The sequence below is a fragment of the Odocoileus virginianus genome, chromosome 3 (assembly GCF_023699985.2).
Source record: "Odocoileus virginianus isolate 20LAN1187 ecotype Illinois chromosome 3, Ovbor_1.2, whole genome shotgun sequence".
Classification (NCBI taxonomy): Eukaryota; Metazoa; Chordata; class Mammalia; order Artiodactyla; family Cervidae; genus Odocoileus; species Odocoileus virginianus.
In genome coordinates, this window is record NC_069676.1 from 2,621,242 (window position 1) to 2,632,179 (window position 10,938).

Genomic DNA, 10,938 nt, shown 5'->3' on the forward strand with positions numbered 1-10,938 from the left:
AGCTCCCTCGGGAGGCTCCAGAGGGTGATCCTTCCTGCCTCTTCCAGCTGCTGGCGCTCCCGGCATTCCTGGGCTTGTGGCCACATCATTCCTGTCTACGCCTCCATCTTCATGTGGCCATCTTCATGTCTTCTTTGTCTTCTCCCCTTCTGCCTCTTATGAGGATACCTGTCATGGGACATAGGGCATGTCTAGACAGTCCAGGATGTTCTGATCTTGAAATCACAGGGGCTTTCCAGCTGGTGCTCATGGTAAAGAACTTGCCTGCCAGTTCAGGAGGGAGACTCAGGTTCAATCCCTGTGTCTGGAAGATCCCCTGGAAGAGGGCATGGCAACCCACTCCAGTATTCTTGCCTGGAGAATCCCCATGGACAGAGGAGCCTGGCGGGCTACAGTCCATGGGATCGCAAAGAGTCGGATATGACAAGCGACTTAGCACACACACACACATAGGTAACTAAGTATATCTGCAAAGACCCTTGCCCAAATAAAACCATATCCTGAAGTTCGTAGGAGGAAAAGGAGTGTGTTTTGTTGGAATGGAGCAAGGGTGGGGCCAGGCGCTGTGGTGGGCAGGACAGAGCACGCCTCCTCCTCTTGCCTCATCAGGAAAGGCATCCTCTTTCTGGGTAGTTCTTCCTCCATCACCTCAAGGCCTGTGTCCTTCTGGGGCAGCGGGCCAAGGCCGTGAGGCTGCTGGCAGCGTGGCTCGCCTGGCTATGCACGCATTAGGCTCCTGCCTTGGCTGCCGTCTCTCTACCCCAGGTGTGACCCCCTCCATTGTGTGGGGCCCTTGGCCAGCTGGAGGGCGCCTCTGCTTCCTCTTAGGGAACCTGCCAGACACCCAGGTTTCCCTCCCCCACCCTAAGCCTGCAGCCTCTTCCAGAAGCAGTTCCCTTGTGCTTCAGCCCAGCGCTGAGTAGCAGCACTGACATAACCTGTCCATCTGTCTGTCCACCTTCTCTGAGTGTGGGGTCCTCTGGGTCCAACACAACGCCCTCCCCCTGCGTTTGTCTCCAGTCCCTACTCTCCTACCCTCCCCGCTGGCCTCTGTCTCCCCACCCCTGAGGTGTGCCTGCTGGACCCCTGGTGGCCCCTCTCCTGGGAGGTCACCTTCCTGCCGTCCCGGGTCTTGTCCAGGTGTCTCTGGACACCCAGGAGAGGGGCTGCCCCCTGAGGAATTGGAACCGCCCGCCTGACACCATGATCAGGAAGGAGGGCACAGCACCCCCTCTCTGGCCTCCTGAGCACTGCCCTAGAGACTGAATGGTTCCTCCTGGTGCCAAACCCTCTGCCAGGCTGCAGGTGACCTGACCTAAGAGGCCCCCCGGCCGGGCACCAGGATCCACAGGTGAGAGACAGGGGTGGGTGGTAACAGGGCAGAGGGGGGCTCAAGGACACCCCGCTACGTGTGGGATCCATGGGGGTAGGGGACCCACGGGACACGGGTCCCACGTCCTTGTTGCACGTTGTGAACACAGAACCTCCTCCTCCGGCACTGCAATGAAGTGGCAGGCCAGGGACTCAGGCCCCTGTGCCCTGGGTGGGAGAGGGTTGCAAGCTGCCTGGGGTAGAGAGCAGGCAGCCTGAATGGGGCCATTCTTCCACGGTAAAGGGTGGCTGAAACTGTAGCTGAAACCAACCCAGGTACATACTGCAGGCTGCAAGTGAGTGGGGGCTCCAGAGGGGAGACGGGCCAGTCAGGATAGCATAGGCTGTCCCTCTGCACAGCCTCCTGCCATGGCCAATCTCCTCCTGCTTCATGCAGCCCCCTGCAGAGTATCCTTGTCTGGACACCCAGGTCTCCCCTCCAGCCTAGGTTCTTGGGATACGCTGGAATAAGCTCTGTGGCGAATCCTGCATGTGCCTGTGTGTGTGCGTATGTGCAAACGTGGCACATGGGGGCGCTGGGTCCATGTGCCTGTGTGCCTGCACATGTGTGCATGCCCGTGCAAATGTGTACATGCTTGTGCATGCATGTGCATGCATGTGCACACGGTGAGGACAAAGTGCTGGGTTATCCCTCTCCTTTCCTGCCACCTGCTTTGCCCAGTGGCCACAGTCTCTCCTGTCCCTGTGTCTGGCCTCCTTCAACTGAGGCAGGGGAAGGCCTGTCCTGTCAGGCCACATCCTGGGGAGGCGGCCCAGGACCACAGGTGGCCAGAGGCAAGTCTGGGCTCGAGCCCAGGTTGGCCCTGCTGGGTTTGGGGCAAGCACAGGAGGCAGGAGATGGCTGGGGGATTAGGTAAGAAGGTGCGGTTAGGTAACGTCTCAGACGGGCCTGCACATTGGGAAGGTATTCAGCTGGATCCCACCTGCCTTCCAAGATGACTTCAGAGACAGCATGAGGGGGAGAGGGAGATGAAGGGGGAGGGGAGGAGCAAGGAGATGGAGAAAGGGGCAGGGGGAGGAGGGAAAGAGGGGAGGAGGCAGAGGAAGATGAAGGGGAGGAGGGAGAGGAAGAAGAGGGGGAGGGAAAGGGTGGAAAAAGTGAGGCCACTTTACCATGGCCAGATAGCCCAGACAGGCAGTGGTGGGGCCCTGTTTCATCTTGCTGTGAGACCCTGGAGGCCCTGGGACCGCAGGGACCACAGGAAATCATGCTCGCTGCCCTGTCAGGGTCGGGCTGGGCCACACACAGCAGGTGCTCGGGGAGCAACCCTGAGTGAGGAGGCCCCCAGAAAGGCTCAAGGCCCAGAGCCCCGAGGTACCGAAGGCTGGGAGCCTGTGGGTGGGTCGGGTGGGTGGGTCTGGACCCCAGCCCAGTGAGCATGTAGCCCCCATTCCTGGCCTGGCCCGAGCCTACCCTGCCCCTCACAGGCCTGCCCCCAGCTGTGGAGGCTCTTGGCTGCTGCAAAGACCACTGGACGGATGGACGGTGGCACTGTGTGCGTTGGGCTTGTGTGCTGGTGCCCTGGACACACAGCCTGGCTTTGACTCGCCTTCCTGCTCCCCAGCGCCCCCCCAGCTTCCTGTCCCCATGCCCCTCCTCTTGGAGCCGCCTCAGCCTGTGACTGGCCTCCCCGCCTCCCCCTCCCCACCCGGCTGCCCGCCGGGTCCTCTCCGGTGCCTGGCTTCTGCGTCTTTTCTGGAAGCAACCTTGCCCTCTGCGCCCCTCCTTGATCACTGCCCAAGGCCTCTTCTCTCGGGACAGGACCCTCCCAGCCCCCTGTCAGCACTGAGGTGAGGGGCCGGATGCCCAGGCAGGACAGAGGCTGGACAGAGCTAGAGCCCCTGCTCTGGGCAGTGAGCTGCACGCCTGGGACCCGTTTGACCCGTGTTGCCTGAGCCCCCTGGCAGAGGGAGACCTCGGTCTGGTCTGGGGACAAGTGTCCTCATGCTGCATGGTCTTGCCTCTGCCTGATTCTTGAGCCTGTTTCCCTTGGAGGTGGAGCTGGGGGCTCCGGGGCAGCTTCATCCCTTACACCAGCAAACACCTCTGTGGATGGAGTGAAGGAGGTCTAGCAGGTTGCCACAGAAACAAGGCCAAACAAATAGTCCCCCCAACAAGCCTGCAGGGCCCCTGTGGCAATGACCTCATCTGCCACCAACCCTGTGCTGTGGGGGGTCCTGGGCTGGCAGTGGGGAGCTGCAGCATCCTGTGTTTGTGTGGGCCCTGGTCCATGGAAACGGCTGGAGCTGGGGAGCAGAGCCGGGAGGCTCCTGCTGTGGTTATTAGCTGGGCAGCCAGAGGCCCACCTCCCAGAGCAGGGAGAGGAGGGGAGGGGACAGAGGGGGAGGGCGGGGAGGGGAGGGGAGAGGAGATGGGTGGGAAGCAGGGGGAGGGAGGAGGGGGACGGTGGGGGGAGGGGAGGGAAGGAGGGGGTGGGGGGCAGAGGAGGGAGAAGCCAGGGCAGCTGGGGGTTGCTGATTCTGGAGTGGGCGGCAGGAGGCCCTGCTGCCATGGGCAGGTGGGGCAGCCTCACAGCCTGCCTGGGAAGAGCGGGGATGGCCCAGACCTGGGGCAGCTGGGTCAAGGCCTAGAGTGCGCCCAAGTCCTGGGGGCAGGGCGGGCTGGGGCCAGCCAGCAAGGTCTCAGCGTGGATTTTAACACAGGGGCAACTGTGCATCGCCACATGATTCCCTCCGCAGCTTGGAAAGAGAATTTGCGGCCCTCCTACGAACAGCAGCCGTCATCTGCTGTTACATGGAAATTATCAGGGGCTGTGCTTTAAAGCCCAGGGCCAGGCGTCACAGGACTGTCTGGGAGTCGACCTGCCACACGCCTGTGTGTCCTGCGCTGGTCCAACAGTTGTTAATTCACTCACGTTTACTTTGTTTACTCTCAAAAAACATGGCACATCTCTTTTTACCTTTTGAGAGTGTGTTGGTGACATCCTGACAGTCTGCCCTTGTAATTCTCCAGTGTATCTACCTGCAACATGGACACTTACCCATGGACCTCCCTCCTGTCTTCACCCTGACCGCTGAACATCAGTGGGACAGCGTCGTTGCCTGGCTGTGTTTGGTTTGTTTGTGTGGGCTGTGCTGGGTCTCTGTTGCTGCTCCGGCTTTTCTCTAGTTGAGTCGAGCACGGGCTATTGTCTTTGCAGCATGCTGGCTTCTCATTGCAGTGGCTTCTCTTGCGGGGCAAGGGCTCTAGGTACGTGGGCTCCGGAGCTGCTGCACGCGGGCTCAGTCGTTCTGTCCCTGGACTCTGGAGCACAGGCTCAACAGTTGTGGCACGCAAGCTGGGTAGCTCCGAGGCATGTGGGATCTTCTCAGATCAGGGCCTGAACCCGTCTCCTGCACTAGCAGGATCCTTTACCACTGAGCCACCGGGGAAGCCCTGCTTTTGTTTTCTAATCCAGGGCCAATCAAGGATGTAGCTGTTCGCCCCTGTGGGGAACCTGAGGGTGAGCCTCAATGAAGCAGTAACTGCCCTTTCTCTGGCTGTGCATGCACGTGGTCTCCCTGTGACTGGTGGGCAAGCCAGGCCACCAGCGGTCCTGGGACTCATGGGTACTCTGCTCTAAGTAGTGATTGCTCTAGTGCCTGTGAAAAGGCAATTTACAAATTCTATCATTCCTGCTACATTCATTACATGTCACTGTTCTGTGAAGAAAATTTCCCTCCCCAACTTTTGTTTGCTTTTTCCCATTTTCAAGAACATACAGATTCTTTTTTTTAAATCCAAAAGATCACAATGCCATGACATTTGTTACTCTTCTAGTATTCACATTTTTCCAAATTTGGCTAGGAGGAACCCTCCCGCCCCCTGCCACCCCGCTGTCTTCTTTGTCCTATCCATCTATGCAGACTTCTTTGCTTTATGGATTCCAGAATTTTTAAACAGAAGTGAAAGTGTTCAGAAAGTCACTCTGGGGACTCAAGAGACATATTCCTAAAAAAAAAGTCATAAGGAAAAACAGAAATAATTGGGCACAGAAAGGAGTTTTAAATTAACTCATAAGTATCATTAGAAAGATTTGTGAAGGAATTACATAAAACAAGAATAGAATCTATTGGAAAAGGAACACTAAAAATGAAAGTGAACTCTTGGAAATGAAAATATGGCTAGTGGAATAAAAAATCTTTTTAAATAAAAAATGAAAGATAAAGCTCGAGAAATCTAGTGATGGAAGGTCAACTTCTTGTTGAATAGCTTTCAGCCAGGTTGGTCATCTGTTTTGGCCAAGGAGATGTGGTGACAAGTTCCTGTGGAGAGGGTTCAGGGTTCTTTCTCTAACAGAAAGGAAAAGCTTCCTTAAGAGGATGCCCGTTTTCCTCATCACCTGCATATCCTTCCATCCTTTTCCTTGCTCAAACACAGGCTGTGATGGAGGAGTTGCAACAGTCATACTGGGATCATGAGTATAGAAGCCACACATGAAGGATGAATGGGCAAAAACAGAAAAGGCTTAGGTCCCCAGTGACCTGGTAAATCTCTTACTCTAAACCTGCTCTGCCTCTTCTATTTCTGTTGCGTGTATGTGATTTGAAACAAATGAACTTGGGAAGGTAGGATTCTGTGCTTCTTCTGCAGTGGGCATGGGTTCAATCCCTGGTCAGGGAACTAAGATTCTACATGCCATGTGGTGCAGCCAAAAGGAAAAAATGAGTAAAAATAAACAGATAAATAAATAAGTAAAATAAAATAAAACAAATGAACATCTGTTTGCTTAGGGTCCCGTTGATTGGGTTTTCTTATCTGCTACCCAGGTCATTCCTAACTCACGCACACATAGAGCCCAGAGGATTAAACAGGTACTGGATATCATCCGCAGTGGAGGGTGCTAGATTGAAATGGAGCCGTGGCTTTCAAGCTCTGAGGGATAGTCATCTCCAACCTAGAAGTCCACGGCTAGCCAAGCTTACATAAAAAAGTGACCAGAGGCACTTTGGGCAGGCCAGTTCTCAGAAAGTTCACTTCTGTTACACACCCTTTCTAGTAAACTATTTGATGTGCTGCACAGAGCAACCAAAGGGATGCAGAGAACAAGGCTCCACCCAAAGAGCAGCAGGAAACCTTGGGGTGGCTGGGGCTGGGGCGGGGGGACCCAAGAGGCGTGAGCAGGGTGGGGTGCAAAGAAGATGGCAGGTGTCCCAGGACTGATGAAATTCAGGATGTGTGGGTCCTCATGAAAAACAATACAAAACAGGTCCGCTGCTTGTGATTGGATCCAGTCACTGGAAAGACAGCTTCCCTGGTGGCTTAGCAGTTAGGAGCCTGCCTGCCTTGTAGGAGACACAGGAGATGCAGGCTTGATCCCAGGGTTGGGAAGATCCCCTGGTGGAGGAAATGACAATGCACTCCAGTATTCTTGCCTAAAAAATCCCATGGACAGAGGAGCCTGGTGAGCTACATTCCCTGGGAGTCACAAAGAGCTGGACACGACTGGCGACTGAACACACACACTGGAAACACAAACCGAAGTACAGAGCTTAGAATGGGGAGATTTTTGGTCAAAAGCATGGGTTGAGGGAAAGGTGTGAGTTTTGAGCCCATTGAAATGTAAGCAAGGAAGTGCGGCAAACTGCAGAAAGCTGGCAAAGTCAGGAGACTCTGGAGGGTACACATGGAGTGGGCCAGGCGCAGGGACAGACCCTGCTCAGATGCAGAGCTGGCGAAACGGAAGCCAGCCCGATGTCCTCATTCGCATATTCTCTCTCTCAATCCTAGAAGGATTATTTAGAAACATGCACGTATCTCATGGGTTGACGAGACATTTATCCCAAGTTCAGCAAATAAATCTTTGCGTCTCATTGCCTCACTTGGCTCCCCCTTCCTCCTTTCTCCGTCCCTCCTTCTCTCTACTTTCTCCCTCCTCCTTCCCTCTCCCTCTTTTTCCTTTCTTCCTTCCTCTTTTCTTCATTTACACAGAAAATAATTTTCACAGTTAACACTATCAATTCAATTAGGCTGTAGATAGTTCTGCCTCTGTGTTGATACCTGGACTGTGTGCGTTGCCTGGAAATCTACTTTCTGTTAACAAGGTTTACTTTTGAATGAGGAGTCTGGGGTCATGATTTACTTTCACAGTGCATTTTAGTTTTGCTTGTTTAAAAAAGATACGTGGCATTAACCAATCTCGTCTCTTTAAAAAGACATCCTGAAAGTGAAGGAGGTATGGACAATCTCACCGATGCTCTGAGGTGACAAGAGAAGAAAGGAAGGACAGGCAGGTGGATTTGGCCCCAGCAAGTAAGTGGCCAGGCCACAGAGGGCTTCCCGGGAAAGGCTGAGGGCCAGTGGGGCAGGAATGCAGTCCCCTTGTGGAGCCAGGCTGGGAAGAGACACAGCGGGAAGAGGGTCGTGGGGTCCAGAAGACTTTTCTTTAAAGAATCTTCACTCACGCCCGCCTCACTCACTCACTCATCGCACAAATGCCTATTGAGCGCCTGATATGTGCAGATGCTGACACTAAGGATGTAAACATTAGAACCGAAGCCGTCAGCTTAACGGAGGAAAATATGTGTGTGAAAGCTTTACGGACACACCACAAGATCACAACCCATAAGGAAAAAACAGATGGCTGGTTGTATCGGGAGAAGCATTTCTGCTGGCCACTGTGAAGAGAGTAATGGGAAAGACGTCTCCAGTTTCTGCCCGCAGAGGAGCCCCTGGCGGTGCCTGAAGAAGCATACCACCCAACGGCAAACAGGCTTGCAGTGCGAGGTGTGGAGATGTTAGCGGGCCTGGCCCAGTGACCTCCCCCGCACTGCTCACCATAGGGAAGGACTCACACCTGAGTGCTGGTCACAACGCAGGTGAGCTGGGAGTTGCAGGGGCAGAGAGTGAATGGTGCTGTTGTCTCTTGGGTCTGCACTCTGCCAAGTAGGTCCTCAGAGAGCCCGCCCCGCGGAGCCCAGTAGCCTGGACCGGAGGAAAAGGTCAGGTGCAGAGCAAGATCCGAACTGCAGCACACACGTGGGGACAGGATGCCCGTATCCACGACCACGGGCGGGGCACACTCCGCACAACAGCAGCCTGGAGACAAGGGCCCAGGGAGAGAGTGCCCCCACGACTGTACCACGTTCTGGATGAGAGGAAGAAGAAGGCAAGAGAGAGCAGCTGGTCCTGCTGGAGACGGCCCCTTCTTACAGACTCAGCTCTAGGGAGGGGAGTGGGGATAGGAGAGGGAAGCTGAGGAGGAGGGGAGGTGAAGAGGGCTGCTGCGTGAACTTGTGAATGCGCGTGAGTGTGTGCAAGAACGTGTGCGACTGTGCACGTGTGAGAGTGTGTGAGTGAGCTGCGACTGCTCAGAGGGACCCGGGACCTGGGACACAGGGCCGTGGGGCTGAGAGGGGCAGGTTATATGGCTCTAGGGCTGCTGTTAAGTCAGCGCTTCTTAGCAGATCACCAGGGTTTGGGCCTGGAAGCTTCTGACATGTGGAGCTGGGTAGGCTGCCTCCCGTGGGCCATACACGCAGGGTTACCCAGGGGCTGGATGGTGTGGACCAGAGAGCAATGGAGACCCAGCCTTGCCAGCTCAGAGTCCGGGCCCTCAACCCACAAAGCCTCTGAATAGTCCTTGCCCAGGGAAGGGCGCTGGTCCTGGAGGGGTGTGGCCTTGAGTATCACCTGGACCAGTTTTTCTTCGTGGCTGTGATTTAGCATCACATCCACAATCCTGGTGCTGCTACCTGTCCCGTGTGTCTCAGAGCTTGCTTCTGGGGTGTGGGCAGGTGTGTGTGTGTGCTGTCGCTCAGTCATGTCCAACTGTTTGTGACCCCAGTGACAGTAGCCTGCCAGGCTCCTCTGTCCATGGGGATTCTCCAGGCAAGAATATTGGAGTGGGCTGCCATGCCCTCCTCCAGGGGATCTTCCCCACCCAGAGATTGAACCCACATCTCTTGCATCTCATATGCTCCCTAGAGTTCACACAGCAAATGAGGGGAGTGGATAAGCCCCTGCTCTAACCAGCGGGGAGTGGTGGTGGTGGCCACAACCAGTGACATTTCTGTGGCCCTAAGGGGAAGGGCGATTTTCACGCCAAATAGCTTGCCGTGGTCTCACCGGATGAACATGTGATACAGGGTGACATGGAGGCTATAAAGGCTTTATTACCAGGCACCTGGGCCCATGTGATCTTTCCTGTGGCCTGGGTCTGATTTCTGCCAAGTATGTGATTTGTCGTGCTGGGGAATGTCCCAGCAGCTGAGGCTGAGCTGGATTCCTTCATCGCCTCAGGGCTGGGAGGGAGCTGGGGCCTTGCCTCTGTTCCCCTGACCCTGCTGAGAGGGGCTGATAGAGTCGGTAGCGTGCAAGCTCAAACCTGAGCAGGGTGAACTCAGACGCCAGGCAGGCCCCAGGGAAGCTGGTTCTGCTATCGGGAGGGAGCTGTGAAGGTCCCCCAGCCCCGCACCCTCCACCGGAGAGCTGAAGGCGGCTCGGAGCGTGCCAGGCGGGGCACAGGTCTGTGGGCCCCCGAGGAGCCTGCCCTGCCCTGACCCACAGATGGGGGAGGATGGGAGAGTCCTGGCACCACCTCTGCTGGTAGTGACACACCTTTCCAGGCTGGGTCTGTGTCTGGGGGGGGGTGCTGGCAGGGACTGTCCCCTACAGCGCCCCACGGTTCCTCCCCACTCTGTGCTATGGCCCAGGTGGGGGGCCCTCTAGAGCAGCAGCTCAGGCGAGGCCCCAGCCTTGGAGACTCTGGGGCCCAGAGCGTCGGGAGGGTGGGTCCTAGCCTTCTGTGGGAAGTTCTGGAGTAGCTGAGGCTTGGACGGCAGCAGGGACATGCTCCAGTGGGTGCTGGGAATGCAGGGCCTACAGACCAGCCCACAGTGCGCTGGCTGAACCCAGCCCCTCCCCGGGCCCTGAAGCTGGGAGCCACCCAGGTCATGGCCAGGAAAGGGCTTGGCTTCTGGCTCAACTGGCTCTCTGGACCAGCCTGCCATTAGGATCATCGCCAGGGCCACAGACCAGATTCCAGTGCAGGAAGGGCTGTGTCCTCTAAATCAGTCCCCAAGGCAGAGCTCCATCTCCCGCATCCCCATCCTCAGGCACTAGATTCTCTGAGGCTAGCTTTTCCTGAATTTGCTGCTCTCCCAGGTGGTATCTGAGACCCCAGAGGTCTTGGAGAGGTGAAGGGCGGGTGGCGTCGGTGGGCCTCCCTTCACTCCACAATGCCTTGAGTTTCCTAGGCCCTTAGCCTGGTACAGCTGTAGCTGTCAGGAGGCTTTTCTTGCTCACTTAGGGCAGCCCCAGCCCCTTCCGGGGGCTCACACACTCCTGAGATGGCACTCCTGTCTTGGCCCACGTAGCTGCAGCCGGGAGTTCTGGGTATGGCCCAGGGCGGCCCCTCCTGCTGGGGGCCTCTATCCTATGGGAGTATCAGGCAGTGAGCACTTGGGGCCACCTGAACCCCCTTGCTCCTCTCTGCTCTTCCTCCCCACCATCTCCATCCAGGGGTCTTAGCTGCCCTGGTCTCTGAGGGCCTGGGGGGATTCTTGCCCCTGCAGTGTCTGCAATAATGGGCTCTCTTCTGTGTT